Here is a 14,794-nt window from a genome sequence, read left to right on the forward strand (position 1 = left end):
GGTAGGGCCTTTGGAAACTGATTAGGTCATTAGGGTAGACCCTTCATGACTGTGATTAGTGCCCTTATAAAAGAGGCCCCAGGGCTCTTTAATACAGTGGCTCATGCCTGTAATCCCAGCACCTTGAGAGACCAAGGTGGGATGATCACCTGAGGCCAGGAGTTCAAGACAAGACCTATGCAACATCTGCCTCTAAATAAAAGTGGCCCCAAAGAGCTAGCTAGCCCTTTCCACCATGTGAGGACACACAGCCTTCTAAGGTGCCTTCCATCAGAAAGAGGGTTCTCATCAGACACCAGATCTGATGGTGCCTTGATTTTGGACTTCCCAGGCACCAGAACCATGAGAAATAAATTCTGTCATTCATAAGCTACTCAGTTTATGGTATTTTGTTATAGCAGGCCAAATGCATTTTTTTGGACTAAGACATGCATTTCCTGGAAAATGGTCTAGAATTTACCTTAGATTCCTTAAAACACTAACTTTCAACTTTTGTTTTTAGCAGAACCTTTTTTCAGACAAAATCTCACAGAACTCCACCTTAAACTTTAATTGTCTGTTAGAAAATATTTCAGTCTTTGTGGAAGCACTAAAACACACAATGTTTTGGTGGAGTATAGTTTGTAAAACACTACATAGGTCTTTTTTTTTTTTTCTGAGATGGAGTCTCATCCTGTTGTCCAGGCGGGAGTGCAATGGCTTGATCTCAGCTCACTGCAACGTCTGCCTCCTGGGTTCAAGCGATTCTCCTGCCTCAGCCTCCCAAGTAGCTGGGATTACAGGCACCTGCCACCATGCCCAGCTAATTTTTGTATTTTTAATAGAGATGGGGTTTCACCATGTTGGTCAGGCTGGTCTTAACACTCTTTCATCTTTGTTCTCATAGTCATACTAAAATACTGCAGAACACCACCACATGAACGTTTAGCAGGTCCCTAAGCTCAGGAGCCTGGACCAGGAAGCTTAAGAAAGCAACTCTCAGGAAGTCAAGACTCTGAAGACTCCAGCAGAGAGATGACTCCTTATGCCTGTCTTCAGACCAGTCTTAAGCCTGGATCTGGTGCTTCTTAATCACAGATGAGTAATTTTTTTGTTTGTTTTGGAAACAGAGTCTCCCTCTGTTGCCCAGGCTGGAGTGCAGTGGTGCGATCTTGGCTCACTGCAACTTCCACCTCCCAGGTTCAAGCAATTCTCCTGCCTCAGCCTCCTGAGTAGCTGAGACTGCAGGTGCATGCTGCCACGCCCATCTAATTTTTTTGTATTTTAGTAGAGACAGAGTTTAACTGTGTTGCCCAGGCTGTTCTTGAACTCCTGAGCTCAGGCAATCCGCCTGCCTCCGTCTCCCAAAGTGTTAGAATTATAGGCGTGAGCCACTGCGCCCAGCCACGGATGAGTAATTTTTACAAAGATACATGAGCTCTGTGAAGAACTGTGATGTTCCAAGGAAATAGGAAGCATTACCCTGAAAACTTAAATGAAGAACATACCTCTGAAAGAATATTAGGTTAAACCAGATGACACTGCCATCTTTGTAGGTCAAAATGATTAAATATGAATAATTTAAAATGGTCCAACCTAATACATTCTGCAGGAAACCAATAAAAATTTAGAAAGTAAAAGCTTCATCTTACAAATTAATAAAACCAATAATAATCTTCAAAAATTTTCTTAGAAGCCAGGCATGATAGCTCAAGCCTCCCAGCACTCTAGGAAGCCAAGGTAGGAGGACCACTTGAGGCCAGGAGTTTGAGTTCAAGACCAGCCTGGTCAATATAATGAGACCCTGTAGGAGAGGAGAGGAGAGGGGAGCAGAGGGGAAGGGAGGAGAGAGGAGGGGAGGGGAAGGGAGGAGAGAGAAGGGGAGGGGAACGGTGGGGGGAGAGGAGGGGAGAGGGGAGGGGAGGGGAGAGGGGAGAGGAGAGGGGAGGAGAGGGGAGAGGAGGGGAGAGGGGAGAGGAGAGGGGAGGAGAGGGGAGAGGAGGGGAGAGGGGAGGGGAGAGGGGAGGGGAGAGGGGAGAGGGGAGGGGAGAGGGGAGGGGAGGGGAGGGGAGAGGAGAGAGGAGAGGGGAGGAGAGGGGAGAGGAGGGGAGAGGGGAGAGGGGAGGGGAGAGGAGGGGAGGGAAGGGAGAGGGAGAGGTAGAGGGAGAGGGGAGGTGGAAAGGAAGGAAAGAAGAGAAGGAAAGAAGGAGAGAAGGAAGGAAGGAAGGAAAAGAAAAAGAAAAAGAAAAGAGAAGGAAGGAAAGAAAGTAAAGGAAGGAAGGAAAGAAGGAAGGAAGAAAGAAAAGGAAAGAAAATAAAATGTTTAAAGAAGTATAAAAAATTATCTTAGGAAAAGAGAAAAAAGGTCAAAATGAGAGGGAAGGTGAGACATGTGAAATGCATATGGCTAATATGAAGTCTGTTAATTATAAAAATGAATAAAAGAAAACTAAAATAAATGGTTCAGAGAAATACTCAAAATTAAGGCAACTTTTCTTAGCAATAAAAAGACCTGAGTAAAACTGATCAGATGGCCACTTCAGATCATTGGTTGCCTGGGAACACGGTTCAGGGAAAGAGAGTGACAGCAATATATACCTAAAATGAGTAAATTTTATTGTCTGTAAATAAATAAAACTATTTTCTTAAAAAATGCCATTATTTCTAGGTAAGTTAATAAGAAGAGAAGCACTCTGAGACACATCAGGATGTCTAGAATAACCTGCACTGAAAAAGAAACATTCTCCTCTGAACATCTCACTAACTAGCCTCATTCCCACAGGCTGTAGGCAAAAAGCTCCCTAGAGTAAATGACTAACAAAACTGTTTCTCTGAAATAAAAAAGTCCAATAAGGAACAATCTAAATATTCAAGTTAATTACTATACACCTATTATATGAAAAATATGCAGGCACTGAAATTGATGCTGACATAAAAAATGTTGATGGTTTTTAATGATATGAGAAAATGTTTATGGTAAGTAAGTGAAAGTACATTGACCACAATTATGATCATTAAGCATGGGAAAAGAAAAATACTCTCAAAGGTCAATAGTGGTTACCTGTGAGTGGTAGAATTATGGGATTCTTATTCTCCACACTTTTCTAAGTTTTTATACTGAATATAAACTACTTTTCTAACTGGAAAAACAAATGGTTAAGTGCCTTCTACTTTGGAATCTCCTGGCCTTTCTATTCACTATCTAATTACCTTTTCCCATTTGCCAGGTAGGCATTGATATCCCTTCTCTGGAGTATTTGCATTTAACAAAGAAATACATGAAATTGTTTTTAAATCTTAAAAATTCAACTAATATTTTTCTATAATAGATTTTTAGGTAGGGATGATTGTTAGCAGGAAAACAGTTGGTATATTTTGCATTCTTGAGGTTAACTCATGGAACAGAGAGCCACTTCCCTAAAAATCCAGCCCAGATTTGCCCACAGATATCAAATATATTCTTTGCTTCCTTCCAACTCTAAGAATAGCGACATAAGTAGAAAGCAATGTAACATTACAAATTTTCATAAATCAGTTTTAAAATTCCTAGAACCAGAACATCTTAATGTACACACACCTATCCCTATTGTCCAGGTCTCAGCCTCCTAGTCCGCATGAATCTGACTTTGGACCTTTGTGTACATCTTAAAATGTACTTGGCCAACTCCTCCATTACCATTACCTTGTTAGAAAATAGTATAACGGAATCTACTCTTGAGTTCCACAAGACACACTGTCAGGTAGGATAACACTTCTTGCTAAAACTGATGTGAAACAAGCAACCAAATACATTTTTGCCTTTTTAAAAACATTGAACAAAAAAACCCATATTTTTACTAAATTATTATTATCTCTATTCACAAATCATTTCTGAATGTTTCCCACTTTATAGAATGAGAATATATTTTTAAATTTTTAAAAGATTTTTCTTCACCAGAAGCATACAGTTGAAGAAGAGAATATTTTAAATAAAGCTTTGCATATCTTATAGGCATCAAAACAAATTGATTTTCAGAGACCTGGAATCTAGAGCAAAGAGGAAATAAAAGCAAAATGAGTAATTGTTCTCTCCTCATCTGAATGTCACTTACAATGCCACACAAAATAGAATAGCACCATTATTCATATTACAGATCTGTCATCTCAGGATCCTGAAGCACTTTTATTCTCCTCTATTAAAATTAGAACAGTATGTAATCAAATTATTTTCAAACAATGGGGCTGGGACAATTGGATATCCACATTTAAAAGAATGGAGTTGGACCTCTATCCCATATCATATATAAAAATTAACTCAAAATGGATCCAAGACCTTAACCTCTTAAGAGCTAAAGCAATAAAACTCTTAGAAGCAAGCATAGGCATACATCTTCATGACCCTGGATTAGGCAGTGGGATCTTAGATATGACACCAAAAGCACAAACAACAAAAAGATAAGATGGACTTCATCAAAATTGTGCTTCAAAGGATACTATCATAAAAATAAAAAGTGACCCAAAGAATGGGAGAAAGTGTTTGCAAATTTCATATCTGATATCTAAAATATATAAAGAACTCCTGCAACTCAAGAACAAATAACTCAACTGAAAAATTGGCAAAGGATCTGAAATAGGCAATTTTCCAAAGAGGATACACAAAATGGCCATTATTAACCATCAGGGAATTGCAAATCAAAAGCACAATGAGATACCACTTCACTCCCACTGGGATGTCTATAGAAAAAAAAAAGGGCTGATGAGAACGTGGAGAAACTGGAATGCTCACATGCTGCTCATGGGAAACTAAAATGGTATAATCACTTTGAAAAACAGTCTGGCAGTTCCTTAAAAGGTTAAACATAGAGAAATTATATGTACTAACAAGTCCACTACTAGATGTGGACCCAAGATAACTGAAAACATTTGTCCATAAAAAATGTGTACACAAATGTTCATACAGCGTTAACAGCCAAAAAGTAGAAATAACCCAAATGTCTATCAAATTATAAAAAAAATAGAATGTAGTATATCCATACATGGAATATTATTCAGCAATAAAAAATGCTGATGCATGCTAGAACACAGCATGGATAAACTTTGAAAACATTATAATAAGTGAAAGAAGCCAGTCACAAAGGACCACAAGGTATTGTATGATTCCATTCATATCAAAAGTCCAGAACAGGCAAATCCAGAAAGTCAGAAAATAGACTGGTGGTTGCCTAGGGCTGGAAGGTTGGTGAGATGGGGAACGATTGCTAATGGGTACAGTGTTTCTTTTTGAGGTGACGAAATGTTCTAGAATTAGTGGTTATAGTTGCACAACTCTAAATACATTAAAAACCACTGAACTGTACTCTCTTTATTTTTATTTATTTTATTTTACTTTTTTGAGACAGAGTGTTGCTCTGTTGCCCGGGCTGGAGTGCAGTGGCACGATCTTGGCTTACTGCAACCTCCGCCTCCCGGGTTCAAGCGATTCTCCTGCCTCAGCCCCCTGAGTAGCTAGGATTATAGGTGCCCGCCACCACACTCGGCTAATTTTTATATTTTTAGTAGAGACAGGGTTTCACCATGTTGGTCAGGCTGGTCTCAAACTCCTGACCTCATGATCCACCCGCCTTGGCCCCCCAAAGTGCTGGCATTACAGGCCTGAGCCACCGTGTCCGGTCTATTTTATTGCTTATGTTTTTTTTAGTTTAGTTTTACATTGCAGGAGAACTGCATACTTTAGTATGACATGTGAATTGTATCTTAATAAAGCTATTTTTTTAAAGGGAAGAGTAATCGAATAGCATAATTTAACATTGAAATCACTAATCTAGAAAAAAGTTTTCTATATAAAACTTTCAACACTTAGATAATAAAGTTTCTGAAAAATCTCAGTATTTTGTTTAATGACAAACTTTTGGTTTACTTGCTGATTTTGTTTACTGTTTAGCAATCTGGAAACCTGACCATCAATCATGTGCTAAAAAACTATCTCCCTTCTCAACTGCAGTTTTCACTCAATGAAAAACTACATACAATGAGGACACCAGTATGATAGGGGGTAGGATAATGCTGTGGAAAGACTAGAAGTCAGAAGACCTGGTTTTACATTGGGGCCCCACCATTTGCTGACTGTGTGCTCTTAGGTTTGTCGTTGTACCTTTCTCAGGTTTAGGTTCTTCACTGGCAAAAGGGAGATTAAAATCTCTGCCCTGTTTACCCCACAGAGTTGTGAAGACAAAATGAAAGCATGGAGGGGCTGTGAATGTGCTTATTTCCCATATGACTGTAGAAAGTACTTAAGTTTTAACAGAAGATCACTGGGTTTTAATTTCAGAATTTAAGGTAATTGGTTTGCCCTCCAACTTTTTACTCAAGGTTATGTTTTTCCTGCCTTACTAGTTAATATACCACTCCAACTCTCCCTTCATTCCTCTCCTTTTCAGAAAATTCTAGAATCTAAAACTTCTCCCCCAAACAGAATAATCCCTAGGATCTCAAGACAGTCCTTTTCTTTAAGCCAGTGTTTTCCAAACTTTCTTGAGGGAAAGCAGTCAACAAGATACTGTTTTTTAAAGGTTTCAAGGCCAAATTAGTTTGGAAAATATTAAACAAAAGACTCCTCTAAGCTTTTATTATGATACTATGTGTAGTGAATGTTGGAGATGAATATAATATTCTATGTCTTCCAACACGTATGGCTCCTTTGCTTAGGTGGTGCGCCTCAGAACAGTCCGAAAATGGTTACTTCAGATAAGCATGGGATATATATACACACATATACATATTCTGGCTCTTTAAGCTTCTCAGAATGAAAAGCAAGATACTAAATGAGTTTTTCAATGCTGGTCATTGCTTCCTGGTAGCAAATTAGGTACATAAAGATTTGTGATTACTCAATCAGATCATTAGGCCTCCATTTAAGGTATTGTAGCCACAAACTAATGGGACAGTGGTAGTCACACACTAAAATCCCTTCAGCTGTAAGCAGCAATCACTGTGTAAAGCTACTGATTATAAGACATCTGGAAGAGGCAAAAGAAGAGCATATTTACATTCCAATGCTTTATAAAACACTGTGCTGGCCAAACAAAACATATATGCAGGCTTAACTTGACCCCTGGGTCACAAATTTGGATCCACTGTTTATAAAGTATTTCACTACATTTTTAACATACCAGCAAAAAGGACCATTCATTTATCTAGCTATTCCTCACCTTCTATGTGACAATCACTGTCACTTTTATGCAGTTTTATATTTTAGAATCTAAGTCCCTGTTCTACCATTAGACTGGCAGAGATGACATATAAACAGATCCAATGTAGTAATACTTTGATGGAATTATAAATAAAGTATTGTGAGATCATTGAAAAAAGGGAAATAGAAGTAGGGGATTAGAGGAAATAGAGGACATTCCATGCAAAAGGGGCTAATATCATCATAAGCATATAGAAACTAAAGAAAGTGAAATAGAGCTTGATTTGACAAGACTGCAGGGTTCCTGGAATGGACAGGCACTGGGAAACTTGTTTATTCAGTGCCAGGAACTGCGCTCAATTCTGGGAATAACTGAAATAAGAAAAACAAAGAAAAACACACTTCTCTCAAGGAGGTTGGTCTGTGGATAAAGACAAACAAGAAACTGAAGGATGGTAACAGTGGATAAATGCTGTGACAGATATTTACGTGCGATGCTGTGGGAGAATACAGTTGACCTTGGTATAAGGCCTTGCAGGCCATGACAAAGATTTTGAACTTTATCCTAAATTATGAGGAGCCCTGAAGTTTTTTTTTGAAGAGGTGAGATGATCAAATTTGCATCGTAGGAAGACACTGACAGCAGTGTGGAGAGCAGGGGAGAGACAGAAAGGAGCAAAAGTACTTTTGCCAACAATCCAGTTTTCTGTAACGTGAACTGCAGACTAGGACCAGATTGCAATAAAAAGAAACAAACCAAAATATTTCAAAATATTATAGAATTGTAATAAAAAGAAACAAACCAAAATATTTCAAAATATTATATTCTACCTATGCAGAACCTAGAAAATAAATACATCTCAGACACTGACTGTGCCTTCAATGAATGACACAGCCAGGCAAAGAATTAAGTTGTCACCTGTAACTTATCTGACCCTCCTTGCCTCCACACACCCACCCCACACCTTATACCCCCCTCTTGTATTCTCGGCTGAATTTCTGTGTTATCAGGGCTGGGAGTATTCTGGATGTATAAAAGGGTGAGTGGGAAAATAAGAGGGTAACTGCTATGAGGATAAGATATTTATAAATGCCTAAATACCGCAGACTATTCTTTCACCACCTACAAGGAGAAAAGCAGATATTCAACCTGTTTTGTTGAAAAGACTTTGTTAAGGTAAGAACCTGAGAATGTACATGTTAATCAAGTTTTCAAAGGCAAATCAACAAAGCCTTTCAATGAGTCATCAAGGTCATATCTTCTTCCAAGGACATATAATCTGATGGGGGAGTTTCCATCTCTGATCTGTGAAAAAATCTTTCTTGCTATTTAGGTTAAGAAATAACCCCAGTTCTCCGATCTAATACACAAGGCTACTATGGAACATACTAAACTCAAAATTCTAAAAACCTTATAACTTCAGTGTATCTGTGAAAGGTTTGTGATTCGCTAAACAGAATATCATGTCACCGAGGAAAAGGTATAATTTCAAGAAGGCTTACTTTTTCCTCCCCTTCATTGTTTTGACAACCTGAGGTCTACAAAGATAAAATATTTCAATACTAGTACAATTATAACTTAGCTTTAAAGAAATTTTACGTCAAGACATCCTATTAGTGAAGGCAATTTATTTCCAATTAAATTTTTTTCTATCAAAAGAGAAAAATGAACATTTGACCTGTTTTAAAGCACAATAATGTAATATTATATATGTACCTATTATGTATGTGTTTTAATATAACAATGAATTGCCTATTCCATTCACACTATAAACGCTAAAATCAAAAGACTGTTTTCAGAGGATCACATTTAAGTCTTTGCCATACTAATCATTGATTCTAATAAAATGGAGCCTATGTGAAATAGAGCTGGTGAATCAGAGGTAGCAAAATGGCAATCCAAGGGGAAAATGTGGCCCACAGAGAGGTCTTCATTGGCCTGGACGGACTGTGTTTCTTTTTTTTTTTTTTTTTTTGAGACAGAGTCTCATTCTGTCACCCAGGCTGTAGTGCAATGGCATGATCTTGGCTCACTGCAACCTCCACTTCCCAGGTTCAAGCAATTCTCTCAATCCTCATCTCAGCCTCCGAAGTAGCTGGGATTACAGGCATGCGCCACCATGCCCAGATAATTTTTGTATTTTTCGTAGAGACAGGGTTTCACTAGGCTGGCCAGGCTGGTCTTATAGACATGAGCCACCATGCCCAGCCTCAGCCTGTGTTTTAACTGACTTGGGTATCAATGTTTACAAACTGGAAGACTTCATATAAAATTCAGGTTTCTACCTTCCCTTGAAAATCTCGCAGATACTGGTTCCAAACTGTGGCTCAAACAAAATAACTGCTCTCTGATTTCCAATTTACTACTGTACTCAGCCAGTTTCATTTATGATTTTTGCCCAGATCCTACAGGCATCTGAGTTTGTGAACCTATATACCATGACTATATAGTTTACTAACCAAGGAAGATGAAAATCAGAATTTACTTCCTAACATAATGAAGTTGGTCCACATAGGTACTTACTTTCAAAATTTGAACTCTGGCTGGGTGTGGTAGCTCACGCCTGTAATCCCAGCATTTGGGAGGCCAAGGTGGGCGGATCACCTGAAGTCAGGAGTTCAAGGCCAGCCTGGCAAACATGGTGAAACCCTGTCTTTACTAAAAGTACAAAAATTAGCTGGGCATGGTAGCCTGTGCCTATAGTCCCAGCTACTCGGGAGGCTGAGGCAGGAGAATTGCTTGAACCTGGGAGATGGAGATTGCAGTGAGCCGAGACTGCATCATTGCACTCCAGCCTGGGTGACAGAGCAAGACTCTGGCTCATAAATAAATAAATAAATAAAATATGAAGTCTATAAATGCAAATGCACTGCTATGCCATTGAGTGTTGTGTGCTGTGTTGCTCTGGTGTAGGGAAAAAGGGGCTGTCGGAATCACAGTCCTTTCCTTTTCTCTATTTTGGCAGAATGACCGCCAAATAAGAATGAAACCTCTATTTTAAATATATCTGAGGTTTCCAATAACTCTACTAAGTTACTCTTGACAGCACAGAACTATTAACTTCCATTAAGGTAGTAAAAAAAAAATTTAGGGCCGGGTGTGGTGGCTCATGCCTGTAATCCCATCACTTTGGGAGGCCGAGGCAGGTGGACTGCATGAGCTCAGGAGTTTGGAACCAGCCTGGGCAACATGGCAAAATCCCGTTTGTACAAAAAATACAAAAATTATCCAGGCATGGTGGCACATGCCTATAGTTCAGCTACTTGCGGGGCTGAGGTGGGAGGATTGCTTGCACCCAGGAGGTCAAGGCTGCAGTGAGCCATGTTTGCACCACTGTACTCCAGCCTGGGTGACAAAGGGAGATTGTTTAAAAAAAAAAAAAAAATGTAAGATACAATAACACAAGGAAAATAGTTTTTCCACTCAAATAGACATCTATCGATATCAAATGATACCCTAACTCTTAAATTATATGGTTGTGATGAAAATGCCTTTTTTGAGAAACATCAAACCCTTTCTTAAAATTAAACTTTTCACTGGGCGCAGTGGCTCATGCCTATAATCCCAGCACTTTGGGAGGCCGAGGTGGGTGGATTACCTGAGGTCAGGAGTTCAACACCAGCCTGGCCAACATGGCGAAACCCTGTCTCTACTAAAAATACAAAAAAATAGCCGGGCGTGGCAGCGCACGCCTGTAATCCCAGCTACTTGGGAGGACGAGGCAGGGGAATCGCTTGAACCCAGGCAGCGGAGGTTGCAGTGAGCTGAAATTGCACCACTGCACTCCAGCCTGAGTGACAGAGTGAGACTCCATCTTAAAAAAAAAAAAAAAAAAAAAAAGAACCTTTCTTGCAGCTTTCTTTTTCAACTCTTACTGCAACTATACTGTTTCACTCATGGATATGTCTTTTTATAATAAATCAAGATATATCACTCTTAATGTTTTATTATTAGAAAGACAGTATGGGCCGGGCACGGTGGCTCATGCCTGTAATCCCAACACTTTGGGAGGTCGAGGTGGGTGGATCACTTGAGGTCAGGAGTTCGAGACCAGCCTGGCCAACAGATGAGGTGAAATGTCGTCTTTACTAAAAATACAAAAATTAGCCAGGCGTCATGGCGGGTGCCCATAATCCCAGCTACTCAGGAGGCTGAGGAAAGAGAATTGGTTGAACCTGGGAGGCTGAGGCTGCAGTGAGTGGAGATTGCCACTCTAGCCTGGGCAACAGAGTGAGACTCCCATCTCAAAAAAAAAAAAAAAAAGTATTATGTTTGTAGTTAGTAAATTACGACTTTGTTCTCATCAGAACCTCTGCTTGCTCTGAGACATACGGTGTTCTGGCTTTTCCTGATTGCTGTTTTTCTTCCCAGAAGGTGCCTTGTCTATGCTTTCCCCTCAAGATGCTACAGGTCAGGCCCGGCGCAGTGGCCCATACCTGTAATCTTAGCACTTTGGGAGGCCAAAGCCAGAGGATCACTTGAGCTCAGGAGACCAGCCAAGACAGCATAGTGAGACCCCCCCCACCTATCCAAAAATTTTTTAAAAACTAGCCTGGTGTGCTGGTGCACGCCTGTAAGTCCCAGCTACTGGGGCTGGGGGCTAAAGTGGGAGGATCGCTTGCGCCCAGCAGTTCAAGGCTGCAGTGAGCTATGATCACACCCCAGCTCTCCAGCCTGGGCAACAGAGCAAGACCCTGTCTCAAAAAAAGATGCTACAGGTCTTTTGGTGACAGGGCTAATTTTACAGGTGAGCAATTGTTAATATGTAATCTTCTGAGAGTAAGCTGTTCATGAAAACAGCTGTTTTTTGTTGGCAAAGCTTTAGTACTAACTTTCTGTTTTTCACCTTGGGGGAGAATAGAGAGGTTGCCATAATCATGGGAAGATACTCCCTGTTTATGCTTTTTTTTTTTTTTTTTTTTTTTTTGAGACAGTGTCTCACTCTATGGCCCAGGCTGGAGTGCAGTGGTGCGATCTCAGCTCACTGTAACCTCCACCTCCCAGGTTCAAGCGATTCTCCTGCCTTAGCCTCCCAAGTAGCTGGGACTACAGGCGCCCACCAGCACGCCCAGCTAATTTTTGTATTTTTAGTAGAGACGGGGTTTCACCATGTTGGTCAGGCTAGTCTCGAACTTCTGACCTCAAGTGATCCGCCTGCCTCGGACTCCCAAAGTGCTGGGATTACAGGTGTGAGCCACCATACCCAGCCTCCTTGTTTATTCTTAAAGTATCCATTTTACTTGAAGATAGGCAATTTACATTTTTCTTTATTAGAATAAAGATGCAATATGAAGTATGATGCAAAACTCACATGAACTTAAGATAATATGCAGATTTTATCTGAACTATTTACTGCTCAAGAGTACTACTAAGAATCTACTTCTGACCCACTGGTGAGGATGCACCTGACCCCAAGTAGCTTTCTGCAGGCTCTAATTCCAGATCCCTTCCTTAGCACCTATGAAGCACTGTACTCTTTCCTGCAAAGGTCCAAAGCCACAGAAAACAGACATCTTGAGTTTCTGTCAAGTTTAAACGTCTCTAAGAGTCAGGAAGCTGAGGCTACCATGGCTGCCAGCATGCAGCAAGCCAGGGCTCAGCAGGCTACACCTAGAGTTATATTCCAGTCCTGCAGCCTGCTGTATGTCCTGTATCACCTCAGTGGTCTGAGTGCCTCCCTAGGGACATACTGCCTAGACCAAAAAACCTGAGGCCTGGAACTCCTTGACAATGATGGGGAGAACAGAGCATGAGCACTGCCTCGGTTCCACTGTGGCAGACTTATCTGTGCGCGAAAGTCTAGCATCATTCTGCTAATCTGTGCACTTAAGAGGACCACAATCATCCTCCAAAACAATACAGATTGCCTGTTTACCAAGATCCGGATTGTGAAACTCAAGAGACTGTCAGCTGGGGGTTGGCAAGGCCTCAAAGGTAGAAGCCAGAGACCATGGGGCTAGTTGGCCATCCTGGCCCCTTTGGGTATCATGTTTCTGAGTCCTGGAGACCAGCCTTGAAGCTGCTGCTTTATCTAAGGAGGAGATGGATGTATGATATCATGTCATTATTCACTCGGTAGCTGAAGAAGAATTTAAGTATATTTTCCCAGAGGTCTTGTACCATGTATTTCTTTGATTAAAGTGGTTTAAACAGTATACTTGGCATTTATTGAGAATATTCTCCCAAATGGTGGCATTTGCAGTACAAGTCAGCTAAGATTGCTAGTGCTACTTAGAAGTCTCAAGCAATTCAAGTGTAGGATTAATCTCCTAAAGCTGGAATTGGATCAAAATTAAAATTGCAAAGCCACAGGCCAAGCAATGTCAACTCTCAAACTGTGGGGCTGCTGAGGCTCCCAAATTGCCCTCCAGAGAAATCAAAGAGCATTCTTTTTCATCTAATGGTTGGAAATCTCTTTCCCAACAGGTAGGGGTGGGGTAGGTCTCCAAATTAAGGAATACTGGTAAATAAATCTCAGCCATCTCTTTCAGCATCAGGGGGAAAATGCAAATAGGATTTTTATCATTGTAAAATTTATATTTGTGAAAGCCTTGTTCAATCGACTACAATTTCCACACACACAAAAAAACACATGTAAGAATGGCTGCCAAATAGAAATAAAAATAACAGCTAACCTCTTTATTAGTGCTTTGTAGGTGCCAAGCACGATGATAACTGCAAATATATGCACTAAGCATTCTCTCATTTAATTATCAAAATAATCTCCTAAAGTAGGTATTTTCTTTACTCCATTTTACAATGTGGAAGTAGTACAGCCTAAGAGTGGATTATGTAATCACTATGTTAATGCTGCCTTCTCCCATCCAGAAGTGCCACTTTATATTAGTAAGTTATCAATTTGAATCACAATTTTTAGCACAATCTCAGCACATTTTTTAAAAAGCAAATACCCATTAAAGAATACAGAAGCAAAGAGACCCTAACAAAGGAAAGTAAATACCATGATTAAAATTATTTTAATCTTTACATAATGGCTTTAAATAATTAAGTTTTACATAATGGCTTCAAAAGACTGGCCAGATTCCATGTTATCTATAATAAACAGCAAAATATCTGCTGGCCGCAAGACTAAATAACTATTATCAGCAAAAATGCTAAAATAGGACATGCACCACAGGCGAGAGAACCATGCAGTTTTACCTATCCTACAAACAGATTTTCAGTCACTGACAATGCCAAGTTGAAGCTAATATATTATAAAAACGTGAACAAAGTTAATTTGACCAAATATCGTCAGCCTTTATGATCTCAAAACTATGCCCTGCAGATAAACATTAGCTAATTTCTTCTCAAATGCTTAAATGAGGTTCTGAAATGTATTATAGCCCTGTAAAACACAAAACTGCTAAGGGCTTAAAGTGAGCAATTTAAAAGTATTATTCATAACGTTCACATCATAATTTGCTAACCTTGAAGATAATTTTGAAAATCCCATTATTTTTATCTTTGAATAAGTGCTTAAATATTTATTTGATGATGATTAACAATTTCAGTGAAGCATTAACAAGTTCATGGACAAGAATCAAGCTTCGGTTCCCAAACTACTTACCGGAGCCTAAGCAAGCCAGGAATTTAACACAATAGGAAGAACCAGGGATTGCATGCTCCATCTAAGACATTAAAAA

The 14,794-nt window shown here is 39.8% G+C and overlaps 1 protein-coding gene across 10 annotated transcripts in view; it reads right to left on the minus strand.

Moving 5' to 3' along the window:
* Positions 1-14,794, minus strand: part of MATCAP2 (microtubule associated tyrosine carboxypeptidase 2) — a 65,977-nt gene that overhangs the window by 17,312 nt on the left and 33,871 nt on the right. The window lies entirely within an intron of this gene.

Source organism: Pan paniscus, chromosome 6 (genome assembly GCF_029289425.2).
Source record: "Pan paniscus chromosome 6, NHGRI_mPanPan1-v2.0_pri, whole genome shotgun sequence".
Taxonomy (NCBI): domain Eukaryota; kingdom Metazoa; phylum Chordata; class Mammalia; order Primates; family Hominidae; genus Pan; species Pan paniscus.